The 24,256-nt window shown below is 41.8% G+C and overlaps 1 long non-coding RNA gene across 2 annotated transcripts in view; it reads left to right on the forward strand.

The window, feature by feature from the left end:
- The first annotated feature begins 23,147 nt into the window (after positions 1–23,147).
- LOC127491170 (uncharacterized) overlaps positions 23,148–24,256 on the forward strand; it is a 392,060-nt gene continuing 390,951 nt past the window's right edge. The window contains exon 1 of one of the 2 annotated variants that reach the window (XR_007919751.2): positions 23,148–23,283. This is a non-coding gene — a long non-coding RNA (uncharacterized lncRNA). The remainder of the gene's footprint in view (positions 23,284–24,256) is intronic. The other variant, XR_007919752.2, reaches the window with a different exon arrangement.

A 24,256-nucleotide genomic window follows, 5' to 3' on the forward strand; every position in this document is an offset into this window, starting at 1 on the left:
ACTCTGTGCTTGCCTTGTGACCTGTTAGTAGTAATTTCAGATACTCAAGTGTTTCTCTGTATCTTAGATGATCTTGCAGCAATGCCACTAATAATTATGCCAGGACCATGGATACAAATCGGCATTTGGTTCATTCTATCTTATCCCCAAATCTCTCTGACCATCGTTAAGGAGTTAATATTCCAGATTAAGAAGTATGCTTTCTGTTTCTGCCTCTCCCATTTCTCTTGGAATCCAGTTTTTCCATGACTGGTAGAGGCCAAACCACTTTAGCCATCATCTGCTATTTCCAAAGTCTGCATCAACATAAAGTTGGAATAAGAAACTGGATTCTGTCACGAAACCCAGTCCCTTGATATAGGAAGCAAGTGTCTCAACTGAAATCCCAACCACCATGCCAAACATGCAGTCCTGAAAATTTTTTATTGCCTCTATGATAGCCTTCATAATATCTGATATGGATAGACTACATTTTTTTCTTCTTGTATGGTGGCTATATTTTTTGTAAATTTATAAACCATGAGATTTATTTTTTTTTCAAGTTTGATTGAAAGGCAGAGTGACAGGGGGAAGAGAGAGAGAGAGAGAGATTTTCCATAACTGTTTCATTCCCCAAATGCCCAAAATAACCAGGGTGGTATTAGGCCAAAGTTAGGAGTCAGGAACTCCATCACTGTCCCCCAAGTGGGTGACAGAAACCCAAGTTACTTGAGTTATCATCTGCTGCCTCCTAGGCACATTAGCAGGATACTGGATTGGAAGCAGAGGTCAGACTTCATCCCAGGCAATCTGACATGCAATGCAGATGTTGCAAGCAACAGCCCAAACCACTGTGGCACATGCTCTCCCTGACAGATGAGATATCTTACACAGATATATTTCTATGTTCGGTATTATGGAAAACATGAGCTCTATGGTCACAGGAAACTTGGTAAGTTCGATTTCTAGCAATTTCAATGGCAATTCTAATTTTTCATTGCATTATAGAATATATCCCCAACAACATAAAATGTCTATTTTGACTAGAAAATTTTTCTCGGTTAATATTAACTCCTCATACACAATTACTTCTCTTCTGGTTTGTTGAAGTAATAAGTCGGACCGCATTGCCACATACTGTCTTGTGAAGTGCCCTGAAATTCCCAGCATCACAGCCAGCCGAAGGGCACTCTCCATTCAGATGACTGACTTTGCCCTTCTCATCCACTTCATGGTGCCTCAAGACAGCCAGCTCAATGTTCTTCCTCTTGTGCTCATTCTTCCCTGGAGTGGTAGAAGGTTTCCTCCTTTTCTCAGCACCACCATGAAGTTTCAACACAAGGCAAAGAGTGAACTCTTTTTCGGATTTTGTAGTCAGGTAAAGTGCAGCCACCTTTGAGTAGCTTGCTAGCAAAGATGGCTCCTTGCTGATCAGGTGGAATTGCTTCCTTTTCTGGATCTTGGTGGTTATGTTTTCTGATGTATCCAGGGTTTAACCTCTAGAGAGGGATGATTTTGCCCCTGAGGGTTTTTACAAAAATACGCATTTGGTAGCAGTCCCAATGCATATGGTGGATTGAAAAAAAAGTTTCTTGGGGTTGGCGCTGTGGTGCAGTGGGTTAATGCCCAGCCTGCAGCACCAGCATCCTATGTATATCATGAGTTTGAGTCCCAGCTGCTCCACTTCTGACCCAGCTCTCTGCTATGGCCTGGGAATGAAGTAGAAAATGGCCCAAATCCTTGTGGTCCTGCATCTGCCTTTGAGACCCAGAAGAAGCTCCTGGCTCCTGGCTTCGGACTGGCCCAGCTCAGGCCATTGTGGCCATTTGGAGAGTGAACCAGCAGATGGAAGACTTCTCTTTCTCTCTTTCCCTCTCTCCCTTTATTCCTCCCTATCTCTCTCTCTCTCTGTCTCTCTCTCTGTCTCTGTCTCTTCCTCTCTGTAACCCTCCCTTTCAAATTAAATAAATCTTGAAAAAAATTATTAACTAGCAAGTTTGAAGAAGCAAGTCTTCCATTTAAATTTCTACATGTCAGTACTCCAGGGTTACTTCGTCATGAACATCCTGCCAAGGGGACTGGACAGGAAGAACTGTAACTGAGGCACTTGGCTGGCAAGAATTCAGAACAGCATGCTAGTTGGAAAGATACTTCTATTCCTGAACCACACACACCAAGTAGTCTATACCATTCCTAGTGTCTTCATGTGAGGCTGCTTGGCCTGACCCCAGAAGAATGCTTGCAAGCAATTGCTGTTGTTCTTTGTGAAGATGTCAATAGCAACATAAACTTAGACTGCTGTGGACGATGCTTTTTTTCTATCAGGAACTTCCCTGGTAATCCAAGAGACAGGTGAAATGACACATCCACTCGAACTCCTTGAATTTTTTTTGAGAGGTTTGCTGTGTCCCCCAAAATTACTTTACTTGACATTTCTCTAGAGACTTCAGAAGGACTTGGCCCTAACCTGAAGTGACATATAAACCCAGTGTTCTTTTTAAAATCTGGATGACAAGAAAGAGAGAGCTCCCATGCATGGGTTTACTCCCCAAATGCCCCCATTAGCCAGGACCAAGCCAGGTCAAAGCTAGGGGATCTCAGTCTAGGCGCCCCAGGTGGTGGCAGGGATCCAACTACTTGAGTCATCACTTGCTGCCTCCCAGGGTCTTCAATCTTAGGAAGCGAGAATGACACATATCCAGGCACTCCAGTATGGGATATGGGCATCCAAAGTCAGGTCTTAACTTGCTGCACCAAATGTCCACCCTAAGAACCAGTATTATTAATCTCAGAATGCTAAACCTGTTCTAAGGTGAGAGCCCACAGTTTTAGACCAACTCAAGTAGGCTCTCAACAAATAATCTTTTGTATGGTCATGAATGTATTTAATCCAGGCTTTACAAAGGCATAAAAGTCTCATTTTGTGATACATTCAACAAAACTTATTTATTGAAAATAAAGCTGGAATTGCCCCAGAAAAAATTACATCAGTGCTAATGTTTGGCATAGCAGTTAAGCCACCAGTGAGGATGCTTATGTCCCATATTGGATTGCCTGATTCTGATGCCTGGCTCTGGTTCTTGATTTTAGTTTCTTCTTAATGTGGACTCTGCTAGGCAGCAGGTGATGGTTCAAGAAATTGGGTCCCTGGGGCCGGCACCGTGGCTCACTTGGTTAATCCTCTGCCTGTGGTCCTGGCATCCCATATGGGCACCTGTTCTAGTCCCCGCTGCTCCTCTTCCAGTCCAGTTCTCTGCTGTGGCCCAGGATGGCAGTGGAGGGTGGCCCAAGTGCTTGGGCCCTGCACCCGCATGGGAGACCAGGAGGAAGTACCTGGCTCCTGCCCTCGGATAACACAGTTCCATAACAGCCATCTGGAGGGGTGAACCAACGGAAGGAAGACCTTTCTCTCTGTCTCTCTTTCTCACTGGCTGTAGCTCTACCTGTCAAATAAAAAAAAAAGAAAAAGAAAAAAAAATTGGGTCCCTGCCAATCACGTGGGAGACTTGAATTGGGTTCCTGGCTCTTGGTTCAGCTTAGCTGAGCTTTGGCCATTTTACAGATTTGTAGAGTGAACCAACAGATGGAACATCAATGAATCCCTCCCTCTCAAATAAATTAATTTTTAAAATGTGTGTGTCTAACAACTAGTTTCCCACAGACTCTCCTCTTGTGCCTGTACTCTTTTCTGAACCTTATGCATGGGAACATGTTAATAACAGAAACATCTTTATGTTGGGTCTCTCAATGCATCTGTACAACAGGACGTAAGAGTATCCCTTGTTTTCCTGTAGAAAGAACCCAAATATAGATGGAGGTGATTGATAGATTTCACCAAGCCTAAACTAAATGTACCTCCAACTCAACTTTCCTGTAGCTGGATCTCAAAAATGTCCACCATTACTCTAACACTTTTCACACCAGGAGAAGTGTGAGGAGGCTGAGGTGCAGTGGCAAGGGACTTTGATCTCAAGCAAGCACTGTTAAAATACCACGCTTTGCAGAATTTTACAAAAACAAATGACCGTAAGAACCCAAGTGTCAGCTCCCTTGCAGGTGCCTTGAAAGACGCCAGTGCAAGGCTGATTTGCTTCCCTGAGAGTCCGCTCTGCGTCCTCCTTTGCCTCACTGGTTGCGTTTAGCTTCTGCTGGAAGAGAGCTCCTCATCTCTAATTACTGTCAAAACACTGCACACACCTATGGTCGGCTCCTTTGTCAGCTGGGATTGTCTTCCCATAGTCAACAGCAGTCTGTATGGCACTATTTAGGTTTCTCCTTCAGTGACTTTTTATAGAATTCATCTGCCTGACTCCTGGACAGGCCATTTTAGCTTAGAAAACAGCAGCTGGTGCGGTATCTGGGTTTTGTTATCGGCCATTGTTAGGGGATGACCAGCTGAGCACAGTTGGGAGGCATCCATTAAGCTTTGATGCAGCAGAACTGGCTGTACTTCAAGGCTTTAATGATTTTCTCTTGCCGTTTGATGAAGATTTGATACCAGTGACTAGGGTGCAGCCTCTATGGATACACTTGCAACAGCAGTGTTTTCAGTTTTTGCTCCGGCAACAGAGTTCTTGTTTCATTTATCACTTGTCCAGACAGAAACTGCTTTCAGTTATTTGTGCTGAGTTCTCATTCTATTTTATACCTTGAAAAAGTACTCCGAGCTTTTATTGTCTTTCACCCATTATGCAGATTTGCTTAACATTATGAATGACATTCGTGCTTACAGTGGACTTCGCAAGTGCTTAGATCAGAGGAATTGTTGCTGAGCTAAATGTTTATCTAATAAATTAATTTTTGCAATCTAATGATATTCTATACTAGATGTCTCCTTTCTTTTTGGCATCCAGAAGTAGTTCATTCTTCTAAATTAATATAAAGCTTTTTAGTGCAGTGCACTTATTTAAACTGCCAATACTGGATGAAATAACACAGCTCTCACAGAATCTTTAAGTTATTCAATAGGTTGGCAATGACCATTTAAAGAAGACATTTGTTTATTTGTTTGTGTGAGAGGTAGAGAGAGAGAGAGAGAATGCTCACCTACTGGTTCACTCTCAAATGCCTGCAATGACTGGGGCTGGGCAAGGCCAAAGCCGGGAACTTGGAACTCAGTCCAGGGCTTCCAGGTGGGTGTCAGGAACCCAACCAGTTGAGCCATCAACATTGCCTCCCACGATCTTCATTAGCAGGAAGCTGCAATCAGAGGCAAAACTGGGTATCAAACCCAAGAATTTGGGTTTGGGATGCAGGCATCTTAACCTCTGAAATAAGCTTTTCAATTTTTATTTGGTTCTTCCTCTTGTTTCAGCATACTAACCAGTTACCTGTACTAAGTATTTTACAGGTACTAGTTCATTGAATTATCATAACCAAACTACAAGGAAGACAACCTTATCCCTGTTTTGAGGAAACTGGGCCTCAGACAGAAGATAAATTTGCCCAAGTTCACACAAAAAATAACTGTAGATCTGCGATTCAAACAAAGGGGCTGCTGGAACAAAAATTACTTTGTTCCTTTTAGAGTTAATAGTTCAGTTGGTAAGAAAAAGTAATACTTTTTTTGCAGTCCTCTCAAATCTAGAATAAATCAGACATTTTTGCTGTCAAAATTTCTTCAAAGCATGAAACATGGCTTGAATTAGTATTAGATTTGATACGCATTTTTAGTTATTTTATTTTGGATAATATTCCATTACCTGTTATGCAGTCTTATTCAAAGTGTGGTCGTAGGTCTGAGCATCTTCTGAGGTGTGAAATGCAGAGTTCAGGGCCACATTAGAAACCTAAAGCATCGGATTCATTTGGTCTGGTGTCAAGAAATCTGAATTTTAAATGAACTATTAGCGTGTGATCCTGAATAGCACTGAAGTTTGTCATTAGAAGAGTTCCTCATGCCTTTGCTGGTGTGGATAGTCCTGGGTAATCATTTGTATATTCCTTTAGGATCTCGACTAATTCTCTGAGGAAACTGTCTCTGGTAGTCATTATGCCTTCTTCATCAAAGCACGTGACGACATTTCCCTGTCCCCATGAAATCAGATGTAGTCATGTGACTACTGACTGGCCAGTAGACATGAGTGCAAGTGAAATGTGGTCCCCGTCTGGGTCCAGAAACCATCTGCTATCCAGATTGTGGAGGCTTTGTCAGCTTGCATTCCTGCATGAAGATAGAAAGGAGCAGAGCCCCTGACCAATGCACAATGGGAGACTAGCGGGATGCTGGTGATCTTGCAGTATTCATTCTGCGTTTGTTCCTTAGTTAGAAGAACAGCAATTTCCAGTCAGTCCCACTACTACCAGCTAAAAGATGAAATGTTCAGTTGGAGCTAGGTGTGATTATGTTAGGTTTTGGCCATGAGATAGAGTCGAGAATTGTATTTCCTTACTAACAAGTGTCTAAAACGTAAGGGTGTTTGCACCATTTTTTTCTTTCTTCTAGCTTCTTGGAAGCAAATGTCGTGGTTGGAGTTCCAAGCGGTTCTCTTGGGATAAACACAAAGCGGTTTTAGGATACAAACAACATTAATTAGAGCAAGAAAGAGCAGACATTGACACTGCTTGTTAAGATGCCATGTCCCATGTTAGGATGCCTGAGTTCGATAACTGGCTAAGGCTCCCAGTTCCAGCTTCCTACTGATGTGGTGCTGGGAGGCAGCCATTGTGCCCCAAGTAATCGGGTCCCTGTCACCCACGTGGGAGACCTGGATTGAGTTCCTGGCTCCTAGCTTCAGCCCAACCTGGACTTGCTAATGGGGGCGTTTGGGAAGTGAATCAGTAGATGGGAGCTCTGTCTTTCAAATAAAGGAGAGAAGGAACAAATAAATATCCCTGGAAAAAGCAGAAAGACAGGAGGAGCCTGCATCCCTAGCGATATGAAGCTTTCATACTTTCCCAGAATGTCTAACCTTGGGCTTATTTTTGGATGAATGAAAAACAAACCTGTAAGTCCTTATTTTTCAGACCTTGATTTTCTACTACATCATATAAACACTACATCTGCTTGTAATCATTTACAAAGCCAGGATTCTGTCATTAACTGCATCAGTGAGGGAGGGAGAGGGTAATACACTTCACAAGTGTGAGTATTTTCCCTCACTTGCAAAACAAAGAGGTCATTGAGGATATGCAGCTCCAGTGTAGGTGAGATAGATAGTATGGACACTGCTGGAGTGGCCTGGGACTCCCACGCATGTCAGCCAGTCTTTTTTTTTTAAATTAATTAATTAATTTATTTATTTTTGACAGGAAGAGTGGACAGTGAGAGAGAGAGACAGAGAGAAAGGTCTTCCTTTGCCTTTGGTTCACCCTCCAATGGCCGCTGCGGCTGGCGTGCTGCGGCCAGCACACCGCGCTGATCCAAAGCCAGGAACCAGGTGCTTATCCTGGTCTCCCATGGGGTGCAGGGCCCGAGCACTTGGGCCATCCTCCACTGCACTCCAGGGCCACAGCAGAGAGATGGCCTGGAAGAGGGGTAACCAGGACAGAATCCGGCGCCCCGCCCAGGACTAGAACCCAGTGTGCTGGCGCCGCAAGGTGGAGGATTAGCCTAGTGAGCTGCGGTGCTGGCCATCAACCAGTCTTTAAAAATGATTTTCTTGCATTTTTCTGGGCCACTTTGCCCATTCACCTATCCGCACTATTACTGCACAACTGGTCAGCATCCTGTCAAGACAGAGTCTGTGGAGGATGGTTGGCCTCGCTCAAAAACAGCTGCAGCAAAGACTTTTGTGAACTCACCGAAGACCCATTGACATTTCGTGCAGGAACTTCTAATCAGCTGCTGAGCGTATTTACTGCACTCCTCATTTATTCCTTGTGAGTTCATTCTGGTCAGCTTCAGTTAAAACAGTGCTGTCTGGTGCCACTCTTCTGATCACCAGCTGTTGTACAGCTGTGAAGCTGGCAAGGAACTTGGAACTCACCAGCTTCATCACCTGGGTTTCATAGTTGAGGAAAATAAACCTTAGTGAGTAGAAATGCCGTCAGCGGCCATCCACTTGTGCTAAGGTTAGAACTGACCGAATCTACTGCTCTTTTCCTTACACTAAGCTTCCCCAGGTGGCAATTTCAGAATCCTTTCCTCTACTTCAACTTTAATCTTTCCGTTGTACCATATACGCACTCAGCGTTTAGCTAGGGTTATCCAAGTTAAGTCTAATTTTGAATGTCTTGTCATCTAAATATCCCTTTAGCACTTTAAAAAAGAAAACGATATTTCTGCTTGATATTTTTGTGCTGAGTTTCTGAACCAAAGGCTTTCTTTATTGAGTCTCCTCTTTGGGCATTTACACTCAAAGAACCAGTTACTTCCCTCCTGCAAAAGTATATCTTGGGCCGGCGCTGTGGCATAGCAGATGAAGCCGCCATCTGCATTCTTGGCATCCCATATGGGCACCAGTTCGTGTCCTGGCTGCTCCACTTCCGATCCAGCTCTCTGCTGTGGCCTTGGAGAGCAATGGAGGATGGCCCAAATCCTTGGGTCCCTGCACCCATGTGGGAGACCTGGAAGAAACTCCTGGCTTTGGATTGGTGCAGCTCCGGCCATTATGGCCGTTTGGGGAGTGAACCAGTGGATGGAAGACCTCTCTCTCTCTCTGTCTCTGCTTCTCTGTAACTCTGCCTTTCAAATAAACAAATGAATCTTTTAAAAAAAAGTATATCTTGGTCTTTTCTATGGTCTATACTTTTTTATATTTCAAATAGAATTTATTAGACCATGTAAGATTTTAAATTCTTCATCTTCTGTGCAGCTTTGTTCAGAGAGACGTATTCCAGATCTTTTATCAACTCATTAAATTTTTCCTTATTGTATTTTTGTTATTCTCTGATTTTCTTCCCTTTCTCTTTACCTGCTGTGGATATGAAACATCCTTGTATCCCCAGTGATACCAGAGTGCCTGGCATATGAAGAGTGCTCTGTAGATTTTTTGAATAAATAAATTAATTAATTAAATATTTTTTAATATTTATTTATTTGAAAGTAAGAGTTACACACAGAGAGGTGAAGAGAGAGAGAAGTGTTCCATCTGCTGATTTACTCCCCAGATGGCCTCAATGGCTGGAGTTTCACCAATCTGAAGCCAGGAGTCAGGAGCTTCTTCTGGGTCTCCCACGTGGGTGCAGGGGCCGAAGGACTTGGTGCATCTTGTACTGTTTCCCCAGGCCACAGCAGAGAGCTGAATCGGAGGTGGAGCAGTCAGGACTCAAACCAGTGCTCATTTGGGATGCTGGCACTGCAGGCGGCAGCTTTACCCACTACACCACAGTGCTGGCCCCAATAAAATATTCTTAAAAATAATGACAAGCATACGGAAATCATGGTGCTCATTACATATCCTTAAGTTGGAAACGGGGCTATATGTATAAATATATATGTATGTGTATGTACAGAGGAGTAGCTCAATAGCTTATTATGCATTTACTATACAGTAGTCTCTGTTCTATGCTCTTCACATATTGCTTCAGTTAGTAATAATTATGTATAATAATTAATACTGGCCAATGACAATTATGATTATAATGGTGAATATAGATGGTGCTCAGGATGTACCAGGTGCCACTGGATCACTTTACAGTGTAGTCGCAAGAGCCCGGTGAGGAAGGCACTATATATTCTAACAGAAATTTAAATTTTAAATATCTTCTGTATTCATGTGGCAAGTGAGTAGCAGAGCATGTATATACCTAATACCATGTGGCTTATGATTCCAAGTCTTACAAGTAGAGTTTATGCTTCATGAAAAATACATTGTACATCCTACTCAAAGGACCATTTCCCCCAAACTTCTTCCTTTCCAAGTTGCATGGTAGGTGACTGGAATAGTTTTCATGATTAGTCATAATCTTTACAGAAGGGACTTGAAACAACTGAGAAACAAAAACCCACAAGGGGCAGAGTGACATAGAGCTCTAAGTGATGATTAACATTTGAGTGTGACATTATTTGTCAGAAAAACATAACTGATCTTTAAGAAAACTCTTGAGGAAGTAGAATATGACACAGCAAGATGAGTCTGGATGTGTTGGAGAAAATAGAAGTAATCAAACTTTAGAAAGTGTAGCAAATAACAAGTGGGATATTTGAAGGAAAGAGAAAAAAGAGAAGAGCTGAAATTTGGAAAAATCTTAAAGGATTTGAATCTACTGTCACCAAAGTATTTCATGTGGCTTGGCCACTTTGATCTCCCCTGATAATACCTAAATCTAAGGATATGCATTTTCTTTTAGATTATGTATCTCACTTTGGGTCATATCATTGTGACTAGCAACTTCTTTCTTTGGTTCTAGTTATATATTTTAAGAGGATTATTCATAAGCTTAATTCAGACAGATTTCTCTTACCTGGAAAAATAAATGCCAGTTTTAGAGTACGAGTCCAGTGGAAAAGCTGTATTTAATGTACAGAAATTTACCTCAGCAATTACTTTATTAACATAAAATTTTAATTTAAGATTCAGCCTTTCACCTAGATGTTCTTGGGTTATAGCCAACTGCTAATTCTTATTTAATGCCTGCCAATCTTATGCCTTTTAAACCTCTAATAAAGAATTAAAGTAATTTTTTAGTAATCTCACATGTAAAAGACCTCATATTACATGTTTCATAAAGATATAGAGCCTTGTTTGAAATCAGTTTTAGTCTTCTGAGTATTTCAGTCAGTAAATCCACTGGCTCTCCCAGTTGGATGAGGTTTTTCATGCGGATTAGATATTAATCAACTATTTTTGTGGGTACTTCACTGCTTCTATAAATCACAAACCTGGATAAGGAACCACTGAAAAATTAAGCCTTGCTAATCTTGATGACATGGACACTGAAAATGAGAAATTGTTAGGTGAACAGTAACAAATTCCACATATTTAGAAGAGTGATGAATCAAGCCATTTTCTAATCCATTGGATTTTCAAACAATTCACAGTTACCCTAGAGTTGACTTTAATAGTCAGCCTCAGGCAGTGGTGTTTCCTCTGGAAACCTCACTCAGGAGAAATAGTCTGACGTGTCCTTTCCTTTTAATAAATTGAAATGGAAAGATTAGGCACTGATAGATACTTGCTAAATGTGTACTCTTAGGGTGCTAGCAGTTACATTAATTTCAGATGAACATTAATTTTGCAAGATATTATCACAGAAACAGAACATTTAGAGAAATGTAACAGTATAGCAAAATATGGCTCTGCCTATCTGGGAGTTTAGGCCAAGGCTCCAAAACAGAAGAAGAAGTGTCAAGTACTCCCACAGTAAAAGCAAGTTACAATAGACCAAGTGGCTTAGACAAAAGACATAATGAAAACAACAACAACAACAAAAAAAAACACTACAAACTGAAATGTGATCCCTGTTAAACATAAGAGTGGGAATAAGAGAGGGAAGAGATATATAATTTGGGACATGCTCAAGCTGACTTGCCCCAAATGGTAGAGTTAGAAACATACCAGGGGATTCCAATTCAATCCCATCAAGGTGGCATGTACCAATGCCATCTCACTAGTCCAAGTGATCAATTTCAGTTCACAATTGATCATAATGAAAGCACTAAGAGTCAAAGGGAGCACATAAACAAGTCTAGTACCTGCTAACACTAACCGATAGAATAAATAAAGGGGAGAGTGATCCAACATGGGAAGTGAGATACTCAGCAGACTCATAGAATGGCGGATGTCCTAAATAGCACTCTGGCCTCAGAATCAGCCCTAAAGGCATTCCGATCTGGCTGAAAAGCCCATGAGAGTATTTCAGGCATGGAAAGCCAAGACACTGTGGCAAAAGATCTCTGTGAGTGAGATCCCAGTGGAAAGAACAGGTCTTCAAAGAAGGAGGTACCTTTCTCTGAAGGGAGGAGAGAACCTCCACTTTGACTATGACCTTGTCTAAACAAGATAAGAGTTGGAGAACTCAGAGGGCTTCCATAGCCTTGGAAACTCATGACTGGAGCATAGGGAGATTACTGATGCCATAGACAGGAGTGTCAATTTGTAAAGTCAACAACAGGAGTCACTGTGCACTTATTCCTCATGTAGGATCTCTGTCCTTAATGTGCTGTGCATTTAGATTTAATGCTATAACGAGTACTCAAACAATATATTTCACTTTGTGTTTCTATGGGGGTGCAAACTGTTGAAATCTTTACTTAATGCATACTAAACTGATCTTCTGTTAAAAAAAAAAAAGAAAAAAGAAAAGAAAAGAAACTGTCAATTCCCAACTTGACTCTCACTGGGATTAAACATGACAATAGGTCTGATCTGATTTCATCATCATTTAAAAAAAATCATCTATTATTTTTCACTTTATGTTTCTGTGTGGGAGCAAACTGTTGAAATCCTTACTTAATGTATACTAAGCTGATCTTCTGTATATTAAGATAATCGAAAATGAATCTTGATGTGAATGGAAGGGGAGAGGGAGTGGAAAAGGGGAGGGTTGTAGGTGGGAGGGACGGTATTGGGGGGAAGCCATTGTAATCCATAAGTCGTACTTTGGAAATTTATATTCATTAAATAGAAGTTAAAAAAAAAACCTCTTTCCTATGATTAGGGTGCTGGAGATCTGAGATCGGGTGCTAGTACAGTCAGGTTTTGAAGAGCGCTTTCTTCCTCGTTATGTCCTTACACGTCCTTTCCTTGGTTTAGACAAGGGAAGGAGGAAGGAGGAGGGAGAGAATGAGAATGAGTGTCTCTTCCCTTTTTTATAAGAGTGTTTAGCCCATTACAGGGACTCTATGTTATGACCACATCTATACTCCCAAAAGCCCCAATTCCAAAACCTTAGGGATTAGGACATCAACATGAATTTTGGGGTGACACGAACATTCTGAAACAGACAATTAGGATTATTTAAAGAGGGAGTTGCCTACATTCTTGCTTATTTGAACATCATCCCTTAGAAGATCAAGATAGGCAGATTTCAAGACAGTCAAAATGCTTGGCCTGTGAACTTTTAAATCCAGGAAACCATAGGGATTAGAACTTTGTGGAAAAATCAAGTGAGTGACTGGGGCAGATGTTGTGGTGTACTGGGTCAAGCTGCCACTTGTGATACCCACATCCCATATTAGATAGCCAGTTAGTCCTGGACCCTCTGCCTCTGATCCAGCTTCCTAAAAATGCAACCTGGGAGGCAGCAGATGATGAATCAAGTCCTGGGGTCCCTGCCACCCACATGGGAGAACAGGATGGAATTCCAGACTCCTGTTTTCAGTTTGGTCCTGCGTGGCTCTTGTGGGCATTTGCAGAGTGAGCCAACAGATGGAAGATCTCTCTCTCTCTCTCTCTCTCTCTAATCTGCTTTCCAGATAAATAAAAATTAACAACTTTTTAAAAACAAGTCAAGTGGGCAGATTGCTAACAGACCCATCCACTCTGCCATTGATGCCTTCCATGAGTAAAGATGATAAATTTGACAATGGAGATGGCTTTGAAGTATAAATCATGCTAGAGACTTCTTGCATATTCAAGTTAAATTGGGTCTAGTTGTGAACCTACACTCCTGTTCCCAGTGAAAATCACTGTGTATGTTACTCAAAAGATCACCCCCAACAGGCTTCAGTGTCACTGATGAGCTGACTGGGAAAATGAAACACTTCAGTTTAATTACCAACTGCAGTTACAGCTCATGCAACCGTGAGATGCAGAGTGCATAACTACACATGACTCTGTGTTTGAAGATGATATACCGTACATTTCTCTGAGTGATTGCACAAAATTCATCCCCAGGCTCCGGGCACAACCCTGTGATGGAGGTGCCTGTTGATTGATGAAGAAACCAAGACTCAGTGGGCTTGAATAACCTGCTTGTGGCCACAGCACTCCTTAGAGATAAACAAGAACCCAGTTCACCTAATTCCTAGTTCTAGGTTGTGTATTCTTTACCAGATTTCATTTTTTCTGTTCAATCTGACTTTATAAACTAGTGACTAGATGGTTTTATATTGAATTGTAATAAAGTACATATAACGTAAAATTTACCATCTCAAACAAATAAAATAATAAATAATAATAAAATGAAAAAGCCAAGTGACTGCCAAGTTTTACCAAAAGCCATGGGAAGAGACAGCATTGAAGTAGGAGCAATGTGAGTCTCCTCACACAGGTCTGTATTTTCTGTGCAGCAGAGGTGGCCAATGGTAGGTGAATTGCCATGGGCTTTCTTCACAGCTTTCCCGCTGAAGGACCACGTAGAGTGCTGAACCTGACAGCGAAATTGGTTTTTCAGGACCCGGGAGCTTAAGGGCAAACACATCTGCCTAGCTAGGGGAAACAGCGAAAGAAGCATTGGGCAGCGATTGAACCTTCCAGCAAGAGGATCTCCAGGGCTGGCGCCGCGACTCACTAGGCTAATCCTCCGCCTAGCGGCGCCGGCACACCGGGTTCTAGTCCCGGTTGGAGCGCCAGATTCTGTCCCGGTTGCCCCTCTTCCAGGCCAGCTCTCTGCTGTGGCCAGGGAGTGCAGTGGAGGATGGCCCAAGTGCTTGGGCCCTGCACCCCATGGGAGACCAGGAAAAGCACCTGGCTCCTGGCTCCTGCCATCGGATCAGCGCGGTGCGCCGGCCGCACTATGCCAGCCGCAGCGGCCATTGGAGGGTGAACCAAGGGCAAAGGAAGACCTTTCTCCCTGTCTCTCTCTCTCACTGTCCACTCTGCCTGTCAAAAAAAAGAAAAAAAGAGGCTCTCCAAGGAGCACGCAGAAGCATCCTACGAAAGAAGAATCTGGTGCCCTGACAGACCCTGAAGGCACTAATACCTGATTATATCAAAAAAAAAAAAAAAAAAAAGCAAAAACTAAAAACCAAGTGATGGGGTCTTAAAAAGCTGTAGCAGCTCTAGAAATTGTGCTGGGTGGTAGAGAACGAAACAGCGAAATAAGTGTAATGGAGGATTTTGAGAAATGATTGTCCTTTGCTTGAACTCTAATGAGAACAGCCCAGTGAACTAGTTAAAATCAGAAAGATTTTGAAGGAGAAGAGCTAGAAACTCTGCAATAATTGAAAAAGCAATCTCAGAAAGAGTGCTTACCCTTGTCGTTAAGATACAGGTTAAATGGGGCCGGCCCCGTGGCGCAGTTGGTTAATCCTCCACCAGCAGTGCCGGCATCCGTATAAGCGCCGGTTCCAGTCCTGGCTACTCCCTTACAATCCAGCTCTCTGCTGTGGCCTGGGGAAGCAGTAGAAGACTGCTTCTTGGGCCCCTGCACCCACATGGGAGACGTCAAAGAAGCTCCTGGCTCCTGGCTTCAGATCAGCACAGCTCTGGCTGTTGCGGCCATCTGGGGAATGAACCAACGGACAGAAGACCTTTCTCTCTGTCTCACTGTCTGTAACTTTATCTCTCAAATACATAAATAAAATCTTAAAAAAATGAAAATTAACTTTCAGAAATCTCCTATGAGTTTAAAAGGACAACTTAACTCTTCACGCGTAACATCAGAGCTGAAATATCATTAGAGATGGGAGAGATGATTTTGTGTCTGTTATTAACTTAAAACTAGCAGATATCAGACAATATTTATGTTTCTAAATTTTGTCTGGAAATTATCAAATATGAAACCTAAGGCATGGGCAATGGAGTTGTATTTGTCTTCTGTTTCTACCCTTGACACATTTTGTGGCTTGGGCATTACAATTCTACCTTACAGTTCTTCAGGTCCAAAATCCAGTACACTTTGGCTTCCTCAGCTGCAATTTCACAAGTGTGAGATCCAGGTGTCCTTAGTGCTGTGTTCCCCTCTGGGTCCTCCAGGAAAGAATCCATTTTCTTCTTAAGATTTATTTATTCATTTGGAAGGCAGAATTAGAGAGAGGGATGGGGGAAAGATAAAGAAGAAAGAGAGAGAGATCTTCCACCAGCTGGTATACTCCCCAAATGGCCACAACAGCTGGGGCTGGGCTGATCAGAAGCTAGGAACAAGGAGTTTGCTCTGGGTCTCCCATGTGGGTGCATGGGCCCAAGCACTTGGGCCATTTTCCATTGCTTTCCCAGGTGCATCAGCAGGGAGCTGGATCAGAAGTGGAGCAGCTGGGACTCTAACTGGGGCCCATGTGGAATGCCGGTACTGCAGACAGCAGCTTTGCCTCTACGCTACAGCACTAGCCCCAAAAATCATTTGGAGCTTTGATAGTATTCATATTCCGTGTCTTGCAATGATAAAGCTGAACTTCGGATTTCTTACTGGCTGTTAACTGAGGACAATTCTCAGGTTCTAAAGGATGTCTCACTCCCTGGCCGGTGGCCTCCTTCCTTTACTTTCAAGACCAGAATTTGTGCAGGGCAAGTCTTTCTCATGCTTCAAATCTTTCCTGCTTCATATATTGTCACCTCTCTGTGTATAGCCAGGAAAGGTTCTCTCCTTTGAAGGACTCAAGTGATTTGATTAGGATACCTAGATAACCCGGGATAATCTCTCCATCCCGCATCCTTAATGCAGTCTGCAAAGTTCTTTCTGCCATCCATGAAGCTATTATAGTCCTAAGTCCGAGGGATCAGGGTACAGACATTCCGGGAGAGCCATTAGTCTACATAGCACAGTAGTAATACCTGGCAGCCTTTATTTTCATGGTGGAATAGGACATCAGACTTTTAGGTAACAGTGAAATAGCAGTGGTACAACTGAGGAATTGAAGGAAAGAATAAGATTCAAAAATAGCTATAGTGAGGAGTAAGGATAGGAAGAAATTGAGAAAGAAATAAAAGAATCAACAATTTTTCTGTTCATGATGAGATTGAGAGTCACGTATCATCTTATAGCAAACCATCTGTAATTAGGAGTCATGAAGTTCTTAAACCTGCTGATCTGAAAAAGCATCAGTAATCTAAAATTATATACACATTTATACATAAAATTATATATGCATTTATTCATAAATTTATATGTACATATATGCATATACCTCTTCATTCGGAATTCATTTGTATTAAATAGTTTACATCTTAAATTCTTAATCTCCTTTTTTTTTTTTTTTTTTGACAGGCAGAGTGGACAGTGAGAGAGAGAGACAGAGAGAAAGGTCTTCCTTTGCCGTTGGTTCACCCTCCAATGGCCGCCGCTGCAGCCGGCGCACCGCGCTGATCCTGGCAGGAGCCAGGAGCCAGGTGCTTTTCCTGGTCTCCCATGGGGTGCAGGGCCCAAGCACCTGGGCCATCCTCCACTGCACTCCCTGGCCATAGCAGAGAGCTGGCCTGGAAGAGGGGCAACCGGGACAGAATCCGGCGCCCCAACCGGGACTAGAACCCGGTGTGCCGGCGCCGCAAGGTGGAGGATTAGCCTATTGAGCCACGGCGCCGGCTCTTAATCTCCTTTCTTAAATGGTCATACTTATGGGGACCGGTGGTGTGGCTTAGCAGGTAAAGCCACCGCCTGCAGTGCACCAGTTCAAGCCCTGGCTGCTCCACTTCCGATCCAGCTCTCTGCAATGGCCTGGGAAAGCAGTATAAGATGGCCCAAGCCCTTGGGTCCCTGCACGCATGTGGGAGACCCAGAGGAAGCTCCTGGCTCCTGCTCTGGGATCGGTCATCTGGGGAGTGAACCAGAGGATGGAAGACCTATTCCTCTGCCTCTGATGCTCTGTGACTCTGCCTTTCAAATAAATAAATAAATCTTTAAAAAATGAGCATACTCACTAACTTTCAATTAATAAATGGATGTGGCTGCTGAAGACTATAAATAATTATCTTTTCCATTTGGTAGTCAGAACATTGACTTTTAGCAGATGAAGGAAGGGTACAAGGGTAAACAGAGCCTAAGGTGGAGAAGTCTCTGAATCTCCAGGAGGATTATGAGATTAGAAAAAAAATCCTATATATTGTTTAATTTTTTTATTTTCAGAAAGGAAAACAGCTTATAAATTTTGAAATGTGAAATATATATTAGGGAACAATTAAGATCCTTAAATTTATCAAGTTTTTTTTAAAGATTGAAAATACTGAATTTTTTAATTTATTTGAAAGAGTTACAGAGAGAGGTAGAGAGGTCTACTAGCCACTGGTTGACTCCCCAAATGGCCGTAATGGCCAGAGCTGAGCTGATTTGAAGCCAGGAGCCAGAAGCATCCTCCGGGTCTCCCATGTGGATGCAGGGGCCCAAGGACTTTGGCCATCCTCTGCTGCTTTCCCAGACATATTATCAGGGAGCTGGGAGCAGCTGAGACTTGAACCGGTGCCTATATGGGATGCCAATGTTATAGCCGGGGGATTTACCCATTGCACCACAATGCTGGCTCTGAAAATACTGAGTTTTAGAAGGATTTTGAGTTTTCTTTAACTTCTACCTATTTGGTTGGGAATATATAGGACTGTCTTCTGAGTGTGGGCAATAAGTCTAGAATAACCCTTTTCTGAAGTTGAGGTTTGTGTGTATACAATACATGTGTATGTGGTTCTTTCTGTTTGCTTTCTTATTGCTTGTTGCATTTCTATTTTTAATTTTTGGAGCCATAACCTTTGTTCTGCCAGTGGGTCATAGCTGGGTTCAGTTATTATTGCCTTTATCTACCCAACAGAGCTTCCTAAAATCAAGTTGATATAGGATGAAGGAACTTAAAAAAATTGATGGAAATGGAATTAAAAGATAAGTTTATTTATGTGTAGAGATTTTTGAAATCCATCCATATAAGGGGCCTTCAAAAAGATTAGGGAAACCTTGTATTATGGGGGCCAGGGTCGAGGTGTAGCTGATTTAGTCACCACTGGTGTCCTCTGAGCGCTGATTTGACTCCTATCTACTCCAGTCCAACTCTGCCGCTATGCCTGGGAAAGCAGCAGAGTATGGCCTTAATACTGGTGCTCCTGCACCATGTAGGAGACCAGGAAAGCATTCCTGACTCCGGGCTTCAGCCTGGCCAGCATAACTCTCTCTCCATCTCTCTCTCTCTCTCTCTCTCTCTCTCTCTCTCTTCTGCCTTTCAAATAAAGATATAAAAACCTTTTAACATATGTATTGTGACAAAATTGTGCAAGGATTTCTTATTGTTCTCTATTAAGATAAAAACTAACGGTGGTATGGCTGTGCTGAGAACCTCCCATCCCAAACCAAAATCATAGTCATGGTAAGGGAAGAGAAGGTAACTCTTAAATGTTTCCCCAGGCTGCCTCTACTTACCACATCAACACTGGAACAGAAGAATGAAGGGGTCACTTCTCAGTTTATTAGGCATATCTCAATATTACAAATTGAATTTCTAATAACGTTTTTACCTTTAATGGGCAAGCGAACACTTTTCATTTTCCGTTTCCTTTATAAAAAATTCAAATGCTTCTCCATTAAGTGGGCTTGACCGAGGTGGACATCTGTGTCAGAGTGAGAGGAGCTTCAGTGACACAACGTGGCAGAGAGTAAGTGGGTGAGGGTTTCTCTGTGGAGGAAAATTAGGAAGCAAGGTACCAGAGCCCTAGCACAGTGAGGAGGTCATTGCACAGGAAGGCATTTCAGAACAGGGTAGCAGAGCGTGAACAATTTGAACAGGTGTCTATAGAAGCTGTAACCAGGCTTAGAATGCCAGAAGTTAGAACGTTGACATGTCGTTTGGGGAGAAGTCACTATGTAAACGACGACACTCCATAAAGTATTTGGTGATGATCGGGGCACCATATTGACAACTTATTCTCAAATGGTTTAGGAGGATTAAACCTCTTTTTTAATAGACCTTCAATTTATTGAGACAGTTTAAAAGTTAGAGAAAGTGGGAACAAAATAGAAGAATAAATTCTCTCGAATTGGTAGACTCACAGTTGTGGATAACAGCACAGATTAGAGTGAGATTGTCCAGGTTTGAACTCCATCACTTACCATGTGAATTTGAGAAAGTGACTCAATCTATTTCAGCCTAAATTTGTTTCAAAAGTGGGCATAGTAGTATTTACTTCATACATTGTTACTATTAATTAAGACAATCATTGCAAAGAGCTTAGCAAAGTACTTAGCATTTAGTAAACACTAAATAATGTTAGTTAATATTATATATTCTCATTTTCACCAATATCATTAAAATGATCTAACTTTTGTAACAACTGAAGATCAAAGACATGTTTTGAAACTCAGCAGGCCAGTGAGACATGCCATCTCTACACTCATCCACCACAACCATATGTGCTTGCTTTTCTGCAGTTGAAATTAACTGTGTTTTGCTTCCAAGCACGGAATTGTGGAATTTGACCATGAAGTGTCTTAATGTGGCATTTCCAAGATTTGCAGATTCTCAGAAGTTCAGCCTTATTATCATGGTGACGTAAGCACCTTTGTATAATGTGGGTTGTTGTATCATTAAGGAGTGCACTCAGCTACAAGGAACATAAACTAGAATACCTGAAACTAATAGGGATGAATTTGCCTCACATAGAAAGATGGTAGTGAGTGGAAAACCCAAGGCTGTCAGGGGGCAAGCCCTGAAACTGCCAGGCACTATCCCTGTTTTATGAGCTTTTGTCTTTATCTTGATTGCTTCATAGTCACAAGATGGTTATAGCACAGGGGGCTTTAATTCTACTGTTCATACTTGCAGAGTAAAGTGCAAATAGGCAAAAGAGCCAAACCTGCCGAGTCTTTCATTTAATTGATTAATCCAAAGAATCAAATTCCCCCAGCCTGCATTTTCCGGACATCCACTTAGTCAGAACTGGGTCATGTGATGCTCCAGAGACAAGTCCCTCTGGAAGGATTAGGGCAGAGGGTGTGGCATTTCTCTAATTCAGATCATGACTGTGATACCCAAGGACCATCTTTGTCATGGCAGCTAAAGCTATCAGGGCTTCGAGTATCAGAGAAGACAAAGGGGAGGGGAATGCGTGTAGGTAATGGATGGTTTCTGTCACAATTGACCACCAAGTCTTTGCCAGTCTTCACAGTTGAAATCCCATCATTTTGAAAATGTAACATATTATTTTAGCATCAGCTCTTTCTCATAAAACTCAACTTGAAACACAACAGTAAAGTGTAATGCTAATTTATTTAATATTTAATCAATTTTAAGATATACAGAGAAGACTTTTTTATATTCACATATTTTTTAGATGAATATAAAATAGAAACACATAGAATCTCCTTTTATTGAAAATGAGCTAAAATGTTTAAATGACTCCCATATTGAGATTTTAGCTCCTTTATTTTTTGGCTTTTTTTAAAATATGTATTTATTTGAAAAGCAGAGTTATAGACAGAGGAAGAGACAAAGAGAGAGAGTGAGATCTTCCATTTGCTGGTTCACATTCCAAATGGCTGCAATGACCAGGGCTGGGCCAGGCTGAAAACTGGAGTCTGGAACTCCATCGGTTCTCCTATGTGGGTGCAGGGACCTGAGAACTTGGGTCATCTTCTGTTGCTTTCCCAGGTGTATTAGCAGGGAGCTGGATTGGAAGTGGAGCAACTGGGACTTGAACAGGCACCCATATGGGATTCTGGCATTGCAGACAGAGGCTTAATCCTTTCAGCCACAGCACCAGCCCTGGGCTTACAACTCTTAGCTTTGGAAAGAATGTTTTCCACCATATGAGAGAAGAAATCTAATGAGGTCCTTAAGGAGTAGCAGAGATCATCTTTCTGTCTTCATAATCAAAGAAAGACTTAAAGTAAATAGAATGCAAATCTGAAAACTGTTCATCAATCTTACCTTTTAGGACCTTTTAGAGATCATCTGGTCCCACACCCTCTTGCCAGATAGACAAGGACTGAAGTCCAGGGCACGAAGAGGAGGCATGGTGCCAGGAGCTGTATAATTGTTAGGGGAGGAGTACTTGATCAAAGACCTCTTGACCCCCTCTAGTGTGTTTTTGTGTGTATCCCTTTGAGACCGAGACAGTCCAACCATCTGGAAAGAGAAATGTGTACTGAGTAGTCTTAATTCCTGGTAAGAAAGAGACAGGAAGTGTGAGAAATTCCACAGAGTCTGACTCCCCAGATAGAAAGATGAGATCAGAGTTGAAGGATTCTTCTGCGACCACAAACGGAGAGAGAGGTAATAGAGCTCGCAAGTTTTGGTTTTATGTAACCAGCGATCCTTTCAAAATCCTAGATTTTCACCCTCTCCTCGGCTCCTCTCCTCTCCTCTCCTCTCCTCTCCTCTCCTCTCCTCTCCCCTTCAAACCTCCCCTCTCCTTCTGTCCCCTTCCTCTCCTCCCATCCTGATCTCCTGCTCCCTTTGTTCTCTTTCTTCCAACACGTATTTGCTGAGCATCTGTTTTCTAACTGATAAAACTGCGTGTAAAGTCGAGATCTATCTTATGTACAAACTAGGTTTTAAAATCTCCATCTAGGGGTTTTTATGTGTGATCACCAAAAAATCAAAATCATAATTTGTAGTTTAGTAGGCATTAACTGTCTCTCAAAAAGTTCAATGCAACTAGATTTTCCCTCAGAATTAGAATTCATTTCTGGTTTCTTAGGATAGCACTAGATGAATCAATTGGCCGGCTTTTGGCTGGTGCATGATTATTAACAAATGTCTTATGGAGTAATAGAAACCATCTTTCTGTCTTCATAATAAGGACAAGAGCTAAAATAAGTGAAATACAAATCCAAAAACTAATATCAACATGGACTTTCAGAGATCGTCTGGTTGCGCTCCTGCGCAGCTAGAATAGAATGGAGGTCCAGAGTGAGAAGATTAGGGATGTTGCCAAAATCACACTTATTGTGGTGAGAAACATGCAGAGTGGGGCAGCAGTGTCCACTGCCTCATCTTAAATTCAACACAAGACGGAAGCCCATTGAGTTGAATGCAGAGCAGAGCAGCATGGCTCATACTTTGAATATCACTATTTGAAAATCTTGGTTCCCATTTTTTAATAGACTAGACATGAGTGAAATGCACATACATGCTAACACCATTAAATATAAACTAGTATATATTTGATAGGAAAAGTGTATGGTTATAATAGCTCATGAGCTGCTAAAACTGAACCCCAGTTTTGATCTGCAGCAGGATAGGGCAATCAATGATTCACAAAGGATTGCTTAGAAGGGCATCGTGAAAATCACGGGCTAAGAGAGGAGAACTGCCAAGAAGTAGCTCTCCCCTAAGAAGTAATCACCCTCAAAGGAATAGATTGATGCAACTTTATGATCCTTAATTAACCAAAATAGAAACCCTTCAAGAACTTCTCCATGACATCCATTCTGAATTATGGAGCCAAGATTCAAAAAACCCAGTTTTGTATGACTTTGAAATCTCTGCTCATGGGGTGACAGAGTCCTGTTCCCTGAGACACACAACTGAAGCTCTGTGGAGAGGAATTTCCTTCCTAGAGCCGTGGGAGAAATCTCCATCCTGGTTTCCAGGCAGGAATAACTTACCAAGGACATCCTGAGTAACTGGTAGGTTTTAACTGGGGACTACTCTGGGCATGTCTTCTTATTCTGGCATTCTTAGTACCAAATTTCCAGCACATTCCTTACAAAGTTTGGAATCTATGCAGCTTTTGTTCAAACCTCACTCCTACCTCTTGTTAATTTTTCTTTCATTCTGCACTTGGCGCCTTTTTCGCACGTGATTATTTTGTTATTTAATTTTTATTGCATTGTTAATAAGTAATTGCTTTAAAGCCTGTCTGCAACAAGACATGATTTAAAAGATGAAATGAAAATCCAAAGAGGACATTGACTGTAAAAACAGGAATTTTATGAATGAGGGATTTAGAATTTAAAAATTTGTAAACCAAAGAAATATGTGTAACAACATAATTATACTTATTCTTTTTTATTGTTGTTGAAATTCACTAAATCACTTGTGACATGTAAGGAATGGGGGAAATAGAAAAGAATTATCCAGTAAAGGAATGAGTATTCATTTTTTTCATGATCAGTCATATGTACTACATGTCAGGCATTATAAGCAAAGCCTGAGAGTAAAAGGATGAATAAGATATATTTCCAGATCCAATACTCATAAATATGCAGCTGGTCTTTCATATCTATGGTTTCTACACTGATGTACTCATCCGAATGAGGATTAAAAATATTAGTTTGTTACTGATGTGTTGGGTTTAGGATGATGTGTCTGTACTGATCATGTTCAGACTTTTATCAACATTCCGTAGACAATACGGTAGACCAGTTATTTACATAGTGTTTACATGACACTAGGTAATGTAATCCAGAGATCATTCAAGGTAAATAGGAGGCTGTACATACATCACATGCACATACTACGCTATTTCCTGAAAGGGACTTGGACAATTATGAATGCAGGTATCCTCAGCACAAGCTGGCCCTATCCACTTCAGATACTGAGGGGTGATTGTTCATATGTGATTTTTTATTTGTCCAGGATACATCAATAAAAAAAGAA

The sequence above is a fragment of the Oryctolagus cuniculus genome, chromosome 11 (genome assembly GCF_964237555.1).
Source record: "Oryctolagus cuniculus chromosome 11, mOryCun1.1, whole genome shotgun sequence".
Classification (NCBI taxonomy): domain Eukaryota; kingdom Metazoa; phylum Chordata; class Mammalia; order Lagomorpha; family Leporidae; genus Oryctolagus; species Oryctolagus cuniculus.